Source organism: Neolamprologus multifasciatus, chromosome 14 (genome assembly GCF_963576455.1).
Source record: "Neolamprologus multifasciatus chromosome 14, fNeoMul1.2, whole genome shotgun sequence".
NCBI classification, from domain to species: Eukaryota; Metazoa; Chordata; class Actinopteri; order Cichliformes; family Cichlidae; genus Neolamprologus; species Neolamprologus multifasciatus.
In genome coordinates, this window is record NC_140452.1 from 11500454 (window position 1) to 11514348 (window position 13895).

General features: G+C 38.7%; 1 protein-coding gene and 1 long non-coding RNA gene across 9 annotated transcripts in view; both read right to left on the reverse strand.

Moving 5' to 3' along the window:
- The window catches only part of LOC146503609 (roundabout homolog 2-like), a 312156-nt gene that overhangs the window by 238475 nt on the left and 59786 nt on the right, over positions 1-13895 (reverse strand). The gene's annotated exons all lie outside the window — the stretch shown is intronic.
- The window catches only part of LOC146503610 (uncharacterized), a 48498-nt gene that overhangs the window by 26973 nt on the left and 7630 nt on the right, over positions 1-13895 (reverse strand). The window contains exon 2 of the long non-coding RNA XR_014877870.1: positions 1-13859. This exon is cut by the window's left edge and continues 26973 nt beyond it. This is a non-coding gene — a long non-coding RNA (uncharacterized LOC146503610). The remainder of the gene's footprint in view (positions 13860-13895) is intronic.

A 13895-nucleotide genomic window follows, 5' to 3' on the forward strand; every position in this document is an offset into this window, starting at 1 on the left:
TTACTGGGATTATGTATGTATTAGCATCTTTGTTCAAGTAGCTATTTTTCCCCATATGCTAACTGAACATAGTTTCAAGGTCAGCTGGTTTTGGTATGTTTTAATATTTTTTAGATTTAACGCTTTAACCTGTAACACATTGAGATGTTAGTGCTAATAGTGACTGAGAGTATTCTCTAAATATATATAAAAACACTCCCTCACACATTACACTGCCAGCAGAAGAGCTTCTGAAGAAGAGTTTCTGCTCATGGGTATTTTAAACCCTGCAGATGGCTGTGCAGGAAATCCTGTATATCAGAGGTTTCTGATCAGACCAGCCCATCTGCCACCACCATCTATGCTACGTTCAGTCACTTAAATCACCTGTCTTACACATTCTTGGATTAACATCCTTGTGAACATGCCTAAATGCACCGACAGGTTGCCATGTGATTGGGCAGCTGTTGGTGGTCTTTATCCTTCAAGATCAGGTATGGGCTCAAATTGTGGTCATAAATATTTTGTATTTGTAAATCAGTTTTGTATGTGCTAAAAGAATTTGTGTGTGTGTGTAAAAAAGATTTGTATGTGTAAAAAGAATTTGTGTGTGCGTAAAAAAGATTTGTATGTGTAAAAAGAATTTGTGTGTGCGTAAAAAAGATTTGTGTGTGGACTTGGACGTGGGTGAGTGGCTCCAACAGATACTAGGAATGACATCTGGGATCTCTGTTCAGAAGAACAGCAAAAATACTGTGCAGGACCCTCAAACTAGGCCTATGGTAGAGGACCTGATTATGGGCTCAAATTGTGGTCATAAATATTTTGTACTTGTAAATCAGTTTTGCACTTGTAAATCAGGATTTGTATGTGTAAAAAGAATTTGTGTGTGTGTGTGTGTGTGTGTGTGTGTGTGTGTGTGTAAAAAAGATTTGTATGTGTAAAAAGAATTTGTGTGTGCGTAAAAAAGATTTGTGTTGACTTAGTCAAAAAATACGTGGGAAACTCTGCACTCAAGTTTCAAGTTACAAGTACAAATTTTGACCCTATTTTTCTTTCTTTCATCTGATTGGCCAATGTCATGTCAATCACAAATGTAACTATCCAATCAGAGAACAGATGAGTTTGGCTGTCGGAGGGGCGCTTTTTTGAACTGCAGGCACTTGGTAAAGTTTTATTGTATGAAACTATATGAAATTGTGTCATCATTGGTTTTAATGCAAAGTAAGTAAAAAAAAAAATACATACAGACAGATATATCAGTAAACACCAGTATCAGTATGTGTGTCTGATTTGAAGTGATATCAAAAGTAGTATCTTGTGTCCCTGGGAGGAGTGCCAGAGACATAGGGATGCTGTTATAATGTATCTGCTGGTTAACTTCTCAGCCTCCTCCACACAATAATTAGTACCCAGAGGAAAAATAGGAGTGGGAACTGGGACACAGGAATGGTGAGAAGGATGACTGGAGGGTTCCAAGAGGGATCCCCTAATGACAGGTACAGCAAAGTAGATACTCCAGAGAAAACTGTAGATTCTCACTCTATAATCCTATGTTCATGTTACAGTTAGTGCTCTGAGACTAGGTGTGCTGGTGTTTTTTAATATTCAAAAATTCAATTTCTCACATACTAGCTTGTTAATCCATAAGTCTCCTCAATTACGATGAAATCATCTCTGAAACCAACTTATGGGTTGTTTCCTACTTTCCTTCACAAACACTTTATCTGCTGGTGACGTAAAATTCCATAACTATGGAAAATTATTGGTAAAATATTGGTAAAATTTCCTAGAAGTTTAACATTCCAGGAGTAGAAAACACCAGCTAAAACATACATTAAATTTACGCCACAGTAACCAATCTAAATGCACATATTCATCAGACACTTTGCAACAGCTTTGATCCCAAGTCAAAACACTTTTTGTGCAAATCTTAGAGATCTGAAAACTGTATGACACAAACATCAGGATAATGTGAGGTGCATTGTGTTATGAAAAACATAAAAAAGTCCTCCACTTGCATGTCAAAACATTAGATAATAATTTAATGCTCTATGTGTAAATAGATATTTTTTTAAAAGAGAGAGTTATGTGCGCTTTTGTGTGTACCACAGTGTTCTGTGTGAGTGTACATATGTGGAGTTAATGCAGATAATAAACTGACACATTTGCTTCAAAATTGAGAATCTTCTTGTTAAAGTGATAATCAGAGAGAACATCCTGAACCAGATAAGTCTCAATGGGCCAATGTCGTTTAATATCAGGATGCTTACAAATGCAGAAGTAGAGCCAAAAAAGGCTATAGGAATCTAGATAAGGCTTAGATTAAATGCTGGAGTCGAGATGATCAAGCAACATTTCTTTTTCATGGAATAATTAAGCCTTACATTAATAAGACCAAGGGTGTATCCCCAGCAATTATCACCCCTTAGTATTACACTCAGCAACTCTGCATGAAAGCATCTTTCCTAATGCGCTCATGTTTTAATATTCTGCTGCTTTTTAAAAGACCCCCAAATGGCGAGATGAGCCTAATCCTGTCATGCAAAATTGACACCCTCGTATGCCATCTGTTTAAATACAGTAAATCTGGTTTAACATAACCAGTTCATAATGAAAAGATAGTAATCCTGTAAATTGGGGCAATGACAGAGACCAATATCTTTAAATGAAAACTGCAGCTCAGCCACAGTGCTCCATATTTCTATCTTGGCAGATAGAGTACCAGTATACCATCACATCGCTTGGAATAACTTACCATTTGTTTTGATGAGTTCCAGGGATTCAGGTACAATTTCCATTAAAGTGGGTCACTCAGCCTGTAACTGAATAGCGGACATGCTCAAGTCAGGCGATCAAGAGAGGCGCCAATGAAGCGGATTATTAGCTACCTGCTGCCAGTGAGTTACTGTAAGCACCATAGATGGAGGTTAACAGAGAGGACGGGGGTGTTGTGGGATTTTGCAATTTATTATCCTCTGGCAATTAGCTAGGAAATGCTACAGGCTCTTTGATTGTGGGATGTTTAAAAATGAAAGAGATAAGCGGGAGCCACAGATGTAGCAGCCCTTCCTCATGGTAGACACTGGCTGCAGGCGCAAGAGATAGCAGAAGCTCTGATAGTCTCCCAGTCAGACAGAAAGGGCTAGATAGGCAGGGCTGAACTGATTCACTGGTGATAACTCCTGTCAATCAGGCCTTAAGCTTGATTAATACACGCAGCTCATGGGAAAATTAGGCCAAATGGGAGGTTTGACGTGAGGGGTTACAGAGAATGGAGTTATGAAGGATAAGTAGAGGAGATACAGGAAGTGTAAGCTGTGTCTTAGTAAATGACAAAGACTGAAAGAGAAACGTGCCAGTTAGGTCAGCTCTTTGAGAAAACCAAAAGCTCATTGCGGTTGATGTATTTGAATAGCTCACCATGGCCATGTCAGCTTGGGTCAGGGTCATAGTGAATCTGTCACTGTCTTATGGTTTCAATCAAAATTCTGATGAGGGATTTGGTTCTGTCCATAACCCCTGCCCTTCACTGTCATATTTGAAGTCCATCTTACTGGACACTGGCCACAGGGACATACAGGCTGTCCTTCACTCACTTTTTCCCATCACATTTAGTCCCTGTGTGAGTCAGGACTGAAACCAGGACAGTGAGAATTGATAAGAATCAGAACCATTTAAGGTCCACACTCACAGGAAACTTGTAACGTGACATGGGTGTGTGGTATAATCACCAGGTTTAAAAAAAACAAAACAAAACATCCAACTAAACCTATGAATTAAAAATGATGAACCTGTATCAGGGAGCTTTATCTCATAATGACATCAGATCATTGGTTTCTACCTCATCTTGGTATTAATAAGTGTTTTCGTTATCAGTGCTGCCTACATTACAGTCATATCTCAGTATCATATGAGCCTAGCTGGATCTCATGGATTTGGTGGTCCCATGTCAAGGTTAAAGAAACTAGCTTCCTCTATCTACATCCACCATCCAATTTAAACAATCTAAACTTAAATTCAGAGCTCCAGATTGTGACCAGAATTGTAGCATATGTGACCATTTACAAAAGTAAATCAGTAAATGTCCAAGCTAAATTTTCCATCTGTGTGAGCTAATGTTTTGCAATCTATGGGTGAATGCAGGCATTTGTTCTTCACAAATTCATCCAGTCTGCCCTGACCTGTACAGTAAATGTGTATATGCACACAAACAATATATAGTTGGTAGCCATTAACATGGATAGTTCAGTCTACACCTGAACTTTTTAGGAAACATTGACATGACTAATTATAAGAGTGCAGGTGCAGGCAGGGAAATACCAACTGGGCCAGTGACAAAGAGAAGATATTTTGAGCCAGAATTGCTCCCTGAGTACCAAAAGTTCTGGTACACAGGGAACATGGGACTAAGATTAATCTAAAACTGTGAGAAAAAAAGTGTGGAAAAACATTTTCTTTATTGAAATGTAAATTAAAAACAATACTTTTGACAACAATGACAAATAACTCAATGCAGTGCAATGTATTGTGTTGTCATGAAAATAATATGAAAATTGAGATAAAATTGTCAACTCAACATCAGAATTGATCCCTGTTGTAATCCTATCCCCACCTTGAAAGTATCCGTTAGTACTACCACACCTCTCCACTGTTTGTCTGTCCTCATACATGTCCTTCAACTGCCTCACATACCTCTCTGCCAATCCTGACTTAAACCCGCAATACCTCAGTTCCTCTCTTGGTACCCTATCATATGGCTTCTCGAGATCCACAAAGACACAGTCACATCTCCTTCTGTCTCATCAACTTCCCAGAGTACTCCTTCCATTTTCTCAACACTCATTACTTGTTAGCACATATCCATTTCAATCCTTCAACCTAACCTACTGCACATCCTTTCCAGCGAAAATCTCTTCGTCGAGCCCATTATTACAAGTCCTTTTGTCCATTCTCTTTTGTCTCGCCTTATACACAGCTCATTATAACCCTTTTTTCATTTGAGTTTGCATTAGACTACCTATTGTACATTTCGCAAATCTCGCTACAGACAAATACCACCCATATTCATCCTCTTAAATTTGTTAGTTTTGCATGGCACTGTTTGAGTGCTCCAGACTACATGTTTATTTTACTTTGACTTTCACGCTCTTCACTTAATAAACTCTGAATGGGCCAAAGGTTTCAAATGGAGGGATTCAAAAACCCTAAGATCCACCGGTGGCTGAATGATGATAATAATAATTTATATAGCGCTTTTCAAGGCACCCAAAGCGCTTTACAATACCACTATTCATTCACTCTTGCATTCACACACTGGTGGAGGCAAGCTACGGTTGTAGCCACAGCTGCCCTGGGGCAAACTGACAGAAGCGAGGCTGCCATATCGCGCCATCGGCCCCTCTGGCCATCACCAGTAGGCGGTAGGGTAAAGTGTCTTGCCCGAGGACACAACAACCAGGACAGAGAGCCCGGGGAACGAACCGGCGACCTTCCGGTTACAGATGCACTTCCCAACCCCCTGAGCCACAGTCGCCCCACTATTACAAAAAATACTGAGTTTTGAATCACTTTCAGTCTTTATATCAATACAAAATAAAGTTCACAGCTGGATGATGTAGGTGACCTTTTGATATGTTGGGAAGGTTTTTTTCTATCTTGAATATGAGGTCAAATTGTCCAATATTGTCTAGTGGTCAAGCCTACCTGTCTGAACTATCCACCCACATTGTGATTGTAATGTGCTGTAATTAATTACATCAGCATTTAATCCTTCTTATCCAGATATCATGCTCAGATATAAACTGTACAGTAATACAAGGCTTTGTAGTTTCAGTATGGCAGAATTTCGATATGATGACTTTGATAAAGGACACTTTGTTCAACCATGCAACTATCTGCATTGAAAACATGAGTAAAACAAGCTAAGTTGAGAAATTGATATTTCATGACAAAACACAACAACATTTTACAGTAACCATCCTTTGAAAGCCCCTGACACAGATCCAAAATACAAACTGCTGTCAAGCGTCATGCTGATTCTTTTTCATTCTGTCCCACCATGTCTTACCAGGTGTATTCAATTCACAACTGTCCTTGAAGCTTTGTACTTCAAGTCAGAACATGCTGAGACAAATCTCTACTTCATCCCATCCCTTTTTTTACAGCGTTAACCCTAATGACCCTTGTCAGAGAGGAGCAAGAAAAAAACTAATTCTGTGTAACTTTTTAATGTCTGCTCCTGATTAAGATAAACCCCAGCGACTCTCCTTCCCACTCCCCGCTGGAGCCAATTTTGTTTGGTGGGGAACAATGGTAGATAAAGCTGAGAGCTGGCGAGTTCTCTAATCTGAGGAGCAGTGCTGGAGCAGCTGGGGTGACGTGGGAGAATAGTGTGCACAGTCAGATAAAAAAAAAAGAGGCTATGATTGGGATCAGGAGTTTGATGTTGGGTGTAAGATAACAAAGACAGCGTGTCATCCCAATGGGACAAAGTTAAGAGAAAAAACACCCCCTCTGCCTCTTGAGTCCTTTTTACTGAGCTTAAGTTAACAAAAGTATAGTGTGGGAAATTTGAAATCTTACCTAAATGTTTTACATTTCCTTTGCTAACTAATTTTTAATTAAAATATCACTGCTATCCACATGAAAAGAATTCATATACATATTAGGGTCAGTCCACAAGTAGACTATCCAACAAGTCCTGGATATGTGACTCTCATAAAGGGACAGCTTTTTTTGTTGCATAATTATAAGTGTATAATCTTTGTAATGAGTTTTACTGTATCTATTCAACTGAAATTGCTATTTTTTTTTTTTTAAAAAAAAGCTTTTTTAAAATCTATTCATAAACACACCATTACAGTCTATACAAAAAACAATAGATAGTGGAGTCATTAATGTAAAAGTAATGGTACAAACATTCTAAGCATCATTAGCTATGGTCATATACCCATCGAGTCAAGAGAATAATAAAAGATCATTTCCGATGGGCAAAACTACAGTGTATCTACAGCTAGCAATGGTCTTTCCTTGTGGTTTACTGAAGTAACCCATCAGAGCACATACAATAAAATATTCATACAGTATGTGATCACGATGGCCTGTTTACAGAAGCACCACAACTTCTTCATCCTAGTGCAGTCCAGCTGAGGAGACTGAGAAGTTTGGCCATCATCTAATAGTTGATATCTACTTAAAGCACAAGCAGTCTGTGTAAGTATGATGAATATGTATTGTACTTGGTCCTCAAATTAACACGTGAACAGCTTTTAAAAAAAAAAACATAAAATCAGCCCTTCTTTTAATAAAAAGGTCCGTACTTACTTTGATACACATCACTGCAACAAAACGTAGCAGAAAGAAGCAACCAGCCAAGAAAAAATGGAATCGAGTGATAGTTTGGCTCATAAGTAGCTTTTAATCATGTTAGAATAAATGATTGCATTGTTGAAAATGATTCTGGGGTAGGCTGCTTTTTTCTATGATATGCCCAACATCAGATTCACCTGTGGTGGCGAACTGTCAACTCACATCTGCCCATTCATCTGTTTGAGTCAAAATCTATCCTCTCAGCTGTTACTGTAGGCTGCCACCATGCACAGATTTGGGGCATGTGTGGGCATGGATGAAATTATCTTTATTAATTGGAACAGAGTTCCAATATGCTAATGGTGTCTTCTTAATCATGAACAAATGTTTACAGCAAAAACACTTTGGCTGCATCCACAAACTGAATAACTGCATCACTACATCTCTGCGCAAATCAAGTGTTGGAAACACTGTAAGCATTACAAGCAGAAAATAAACACGACACCATTTGAGTTTTTGTGGGGAACAATCACAGTCAGCAGCTACTTGAGTGAAATGAAGATTGAACCCGCTTGTCAAATTGCAGTTCTGCAGTTTTACCTCTCTGATTTTTTTTGCTTTGTAACACCTCTCCCGAGCTCCTGTTTATGAGCTGTGACACTCTCCTCCAGCTTTTCATGGCTCCTCGGAGACCCTTATTTGCTATGCAAGTTTAACAGAGGAGAGCAAGTTCAGCCCTCAGTGATTCAACATGATAGGAAATGAGGTGCCCTCCTTACATTTACGTGAGCAGGTGTTATTCAGACTAAGACTAGCTTGTCAAAATCTAAAATAAGATTTGAGATTAAAACTGGTGACAGGATACTGGATAACAGATATTAGCTATTTATAGACAATCCAAAGTTATTTAGGCCATCAACAACAGAACAGAGAAACAGAAATGCTTTAATCTCTACCAAAGGGTCCAGTTATGTTGCTCAGACAGTGAACAGACGCTTATTCCATCGTTCAAAAGGAAGAGTTTGTCAAAACGGCCCCTTATAGCACATTAAAATCTTCCAGCTCTATTCAGCATTGAAGCTACAGTGCAGGATAAGAGCTTCTCAGGGAGCCAGACAGCTATTCTTCTAAATTTGCATATCCTTCTGAGACAAGCTTGGCTTCAGATTTAAAAGGACAGAAAAGGAAACAAACACATACAAAAGGAAAGCTCATTCACCAAGCCTTTGTATTTGAATAATCCAACGCTCTCTGTCTCAAATATTTTGCTATAGCGTTTCAAACAGACATCCATGATTTAATGGCGAGTATAGTTGATACTTTCAATGAATGGAGGGATTAAGGCATGGCTATTTTAGTGACACACTTTAAGAAACCAGCATCCAGCTGTTTCAGTTCTAATTGAAAAAATAAAAAAATAAATAATTGAGCCAAAAAGTTTTTTTGGGGGGTTTTTTGCTGACTGATTCATTCCTAGGCTCTAATGCTCTTAAAAAAGAGCTTGCAGAGTTGCATGTTGTTGCTATCATGGCAGTGATGCACTGGTGCTGATCCCCAAATAAGATTTCATCCCCTGCTCCGTGGATTAGAGTGGTGAAGAGATTCAGCTGTAACATATTATCTTCTCCACGTGTGAGGAAAAATGGAAGAGAAGCCATGGCTTCCAGACTGTGATATGTCTGTTACAGTCTTACACCGCTCTTCTCACAGTCTCTCAAATTTCAAGGTCTGTTGTAACAAATGAAACCACGCGAGGAAAAGAGGGGAAGAGTGATCGCACACGGGGCTTACCAACTTTAGTCAAGTTTTGAGACTGAGTGAGCTGAGTACACTGTCAACGGGGCTGACAGAAGAAAACAGCAGAGCAGCACCTGAGCAGCATTTCATCACAGACTGCTCACCTGCTCCATACTAACATCACTGTGCACTGAAGACGAGCAGGTGACTATACTGCAGTTTCTTTAGAGTGTAATTACCAAAATTCTCACATAATAAGGAACATTGGCAAAATAGATTCCAGTTATTTAGTTGTTCTTGATAATGGTGCTCCACCTATCTTTGTCTAAGACCTCCGTAAACAGTTTCTTAATAACTATGTGGTTTTAAATCACTGTTTTCAAGTCTTATTCAAACAACATGATGTTCATTTTGTAAATTACAGGCCTCAGTAAAGTCAAAAAAAAGTTATGTTTTAGGGTGGGAGTACCTTGTTACTGATTTGCTAGTCTATGTGCAGTCAGTGCCCCTCGTTTGTCACGTCTGATTTATAAACAGGAAGCTGTGAGTTAAGAGACTTTACTACAGGACTTCACTTACCAATACATAGTATCACAGTAGCTACGTCCACCTTTATAAACAATCTAGACATAAAATTCAGTAATCCAAATTCTGGACCCATCTACCAAAACTTGTTTGAAACCAGCTACATTTATATTGATATTTACTGCTACTGTGAGTACACATCAAACCATATGAGCGCAGTGTTAAACAGTAAGAATTATGTATCTAAATTCATTCATATTAAGCTATTTATGGGATTCCAATCCAAGGCCACGCTTAGACAGGACAAACAACAACATCAACGATGTTATGGCATGTCCCATATCTGAAACATCCTTGAAGCTTGAGCACCAAATAAAGTGTGTTGACTGTAGATCTATTCATTCACCCACCTTTGGGGGCATTACATATATTGTAGGTAATGGCGAAGAGGCTCATTAAGCTGAGCTGGTGCTGTAGCAGAAATGTTTCCACAGCCGAGTGGTCGAGGTAGAAGGCTCTGATGGCTTCCCACATTGCACAGCTGGGGGCGAGTGGTCAGGCAGTGAAATTTTCAACAGTCCTATGCTGCCGTTTGCGTGACCTGCTGAGCAGAAAGAGGTGAAACCATTCTTTGGCATACTGCTACACTTCCTCAAGTGTGCTAAACTGCATTTACGGATACTGCCATGCTGCTCAGTCACAGATGTAAGGTCAATAGTATGAACAAAGCATAGCAGAGCAGAATTACTAAAAGCGGTGCTTACCAGCATATATTTACAGGAAATAAAATGAGATCAGATTGACATTTTTGTGGTTTTACAGTCTTCACGCTCGAGTACAAATCATATTTGAGCATATGACTTAAATCTCAGTGTTAGGAAATTTACTCAAAGGAATGTCACCGCCATCTCCATTTCTAGCTTACTCATACCGCTGTACCTACCCTGCCTCTGCCCTCAAATGAGCTTTTCACCTTTAATTACCCAGTGTGTGTGACGCGGTACGGAGTGGAGACATTGTTGCACACACCCATTAACACACACGCACAAAAAAAACCTGTTTGAAGAAAACAAATGCTTTCTGCCTCCCTTTCTGAAGTTCGTTTAACAATGTCCTCGAGCCACCATTTTCCAATGTGTGAGGAAGTGCCGGCAAACAAGACATCCATCAAACTGACAGACAAAACAAATTACAAGGCAAACAGAACCTTAATGTGTCACCAGAGCTAATGGTGTCAAGGCTGGTTGGCAGTAGATCCAGACACTCACATGCTACTGCTGTCATACTCATATGGCCTTGCTCTTCAACTCACGAAACACCCAACTGAGGAAGCGAGAGGGCTAACGTCTGGGCAACACTCAGGTATTAACGCCCTACGTGCTGTTAGCAATGAATCCAACCTATATTCATAGAAGTCCATTAAACCACAGCAAGTAAGAACAAGAGGCTTTCATGCAGGTATGATCTATATGTACTGTGGCTTGTGCTCAGAAGTGAGATTATTCTTTAAATGAATGATGCAGGCTCCCTAAAGCCAATAAAAGTGTAATTACATGCCTTGGGCTTTGGTGACAAAGCCTGTGCTGGTGACATCTATCTGAAAATGAGGCAGGAAGGATTACCTTCACTTTCCATCTAGCTTTGGCGTGATCACCTCTCCACAGGGGTCACCTTGGACGAAATGCCACAATTTTACCAGTCATTAAACTCTTAATCCAGCCTCACTGTGCAGACTTCCACCTCATCTTTCAAAGCATCCATGGTCACATATCACTTCATTTTATCCACTGCATCATAGCCACCCACTCTGTCAGAAAGCAAAGGTGAGAAACCTTTGTTGGAACATTTATGGCAGACAAAAAGCTCCCAGTGATCCAACTTTTTGTATTTTATATGCTTAAGGAAAAAGGGTTCTGGTAGGTATAGCGATTTCTTGGGAATTACTTTGTTTTACATTTGTTGGCTTTGGGTTAATATTCTACAAGTTATTTTAGTCTCTGCAAGAAATCACGCTCTAAAACCTTTGCAGGGCATCAGCTGGAAGACTGCAGAGACCACTTGTTAATATTCATCTCGGTGTATTTGCAAAGCAGAGCCATTACATATTCAGAGATAGGGAGAGATTTTTCATGGCAGGTAAATCCAACATGATAAATTGGACTATAAACACACTAATCCAGTGACACAAAAGTGCACAGAGAAATAATGCTGCACTAAATATGAGCTCAATGCAACAAAAATGCAGTGCTACAGTGTCCTGTTTCAGAAGGATGTTTTTTTACAATTTTAACAATTTTATATGGTATTAAAACTGAGTATGAGCACAAGCAGATAGATTTTTTTACTTTGGTACATATATAAAAAGGACTGTTTTTTTAACAAGACTGCTATTAAGGCTGCTTTTCCTTTTAACAGAGAAACGAAAAACATTTCCACAAATAATTTGCTGCATTTTGTTATTTATTTTTGTCTCGTAATAACGCATATAAGACTGTATAATTTGTAAGTTTGAAATGTTAGCATTCAGCCAGGAAACACATCAGTTATCCACTAGGGTCAAATTGAAGTCAGATTAAAGCTGGCAATTTCAAAAAAGCTATTTGGCAAATTCTGTTTGTTTTATTCACTATGCATGTAGCCTGAGGAAACATGATTGGTTATTAGAACTTGGACTGCTAATGAAAATATTAAAATTTCAGTTCCCTTGCCTAATGACACTCCGTAGATTTTTAATGACACCTAATTCTACAGTACCATGGTACGGCATATGGTGTTTTACAAATATTTAATCACAAGACAACTCTGAGATTAAACTGTATTAACACGGCTTGACTTGAAAGAATTCACAAAGGGCGGGAGTCATGTCTGTATAGTCAAAACTGCTTAACGTACCAGCTTTGTCAGAATATGAGAAAGCTGAATACAGTATGCTAGAGTTAATTTCTAGTAATAGCTCAATAATGGCAACTCACTGATAATATGTTCATATTTAAGCATGACCGATAACACAACTGTGATTTTAATCAATCAATCTTAGTAATGAGAACAGGAAGTTAATCCATTGTTATGCATTATTCGTCTGTAAATTAAGGTCTGTGGGGTTAATTAACTAGTGGGCTAAGGACAATGTTAATAATGCAGCACTAATATAGGGCAGGTAATAACACACTAGAGAATGTCCTTCTCAACTACAGCTTTCAGTTTTTCTACAAGTAAGATGTACAATGAAAGTTATCATTTTATACAACAGTGGCTTTTAAAAGCCACTGGCATTAATAAATCTGCAATAAAAATATACACTGTTGTACCTGCAAAGAGATTATTGTCCAAGATGCTGTTCAAATGAGTGCTTAGACTTCTTAATATGCTGGTGAACAATTTAAGATCTTTACATTTGACATTTTCTTTACGAAAGAAGCAATTAGCTGCCACAAATGTACAGCTAAGAGATGCCTGGTGTCATATTAAAAGCTGTTGTGTTTGCTGCAGTCAAAAAACAACAGTAAAAAAAAACAAAAACGCAGTATGTCATTTATGCTTATGTCACACATGATAGCAGATAATGTGTGCCACTCATTGAGATGTGACAGTGGGACAAAAATGGGTTTTGTAAAGTCACAACAATACTTACTGTCAACCATAGTCCATAAATTCTAATGAATTTATCTTTTAGACAAGCTTATTGTTTGTGCCAAATTTGAAGAAATTCCCTCCTTTGGCAGAGATTTTACAGACACGAGAATGAAACAGACTAGAAACAATAATAGATCCAATTCTTAAAATGTCCTTACTGATTAGCAGTCACAGGTTCAAATACACTACTCAAGGACACACTGCAGGAAATTTAGAAAAAACAAACAAACATGAGATTGCTTTAACGTTTTATTTAAACATATTGCTGCATATTGCATTATTTTACAGACTGACTGGAACAACTTAACAAACTGGATGCCACGGTCCATTAAAGATGGGCGTAATCAGGAAGTCAGAATAACACCACTATGGTACTTTCAGTTAAGTTGCTGTATTAGACTATTCCCATTTTTTTATATGCTCCTCTAACCAACACAGGCGGTGCTATCTGCATCCCAGCTCTATGCTGGCACAAGAAGAGGCTGTTGCTTGACACACAATATTGGACAAGACAGTAACATGGAACATTTAGAGGAGGATGGAGTGGGTACGGTCGCACCAGGCTTGCCAGCTGTGATAATGATGTATAATTTAATTGAAGGCTGTGCTTCTATCCTCCACAGAACTCAAACTGCTCTTCTCTTGTCAATGCATTATTCAGGCTAATGGTGACCCTGAAATAGAAAAAAGCTTCTTATCTCTTTAAAGTT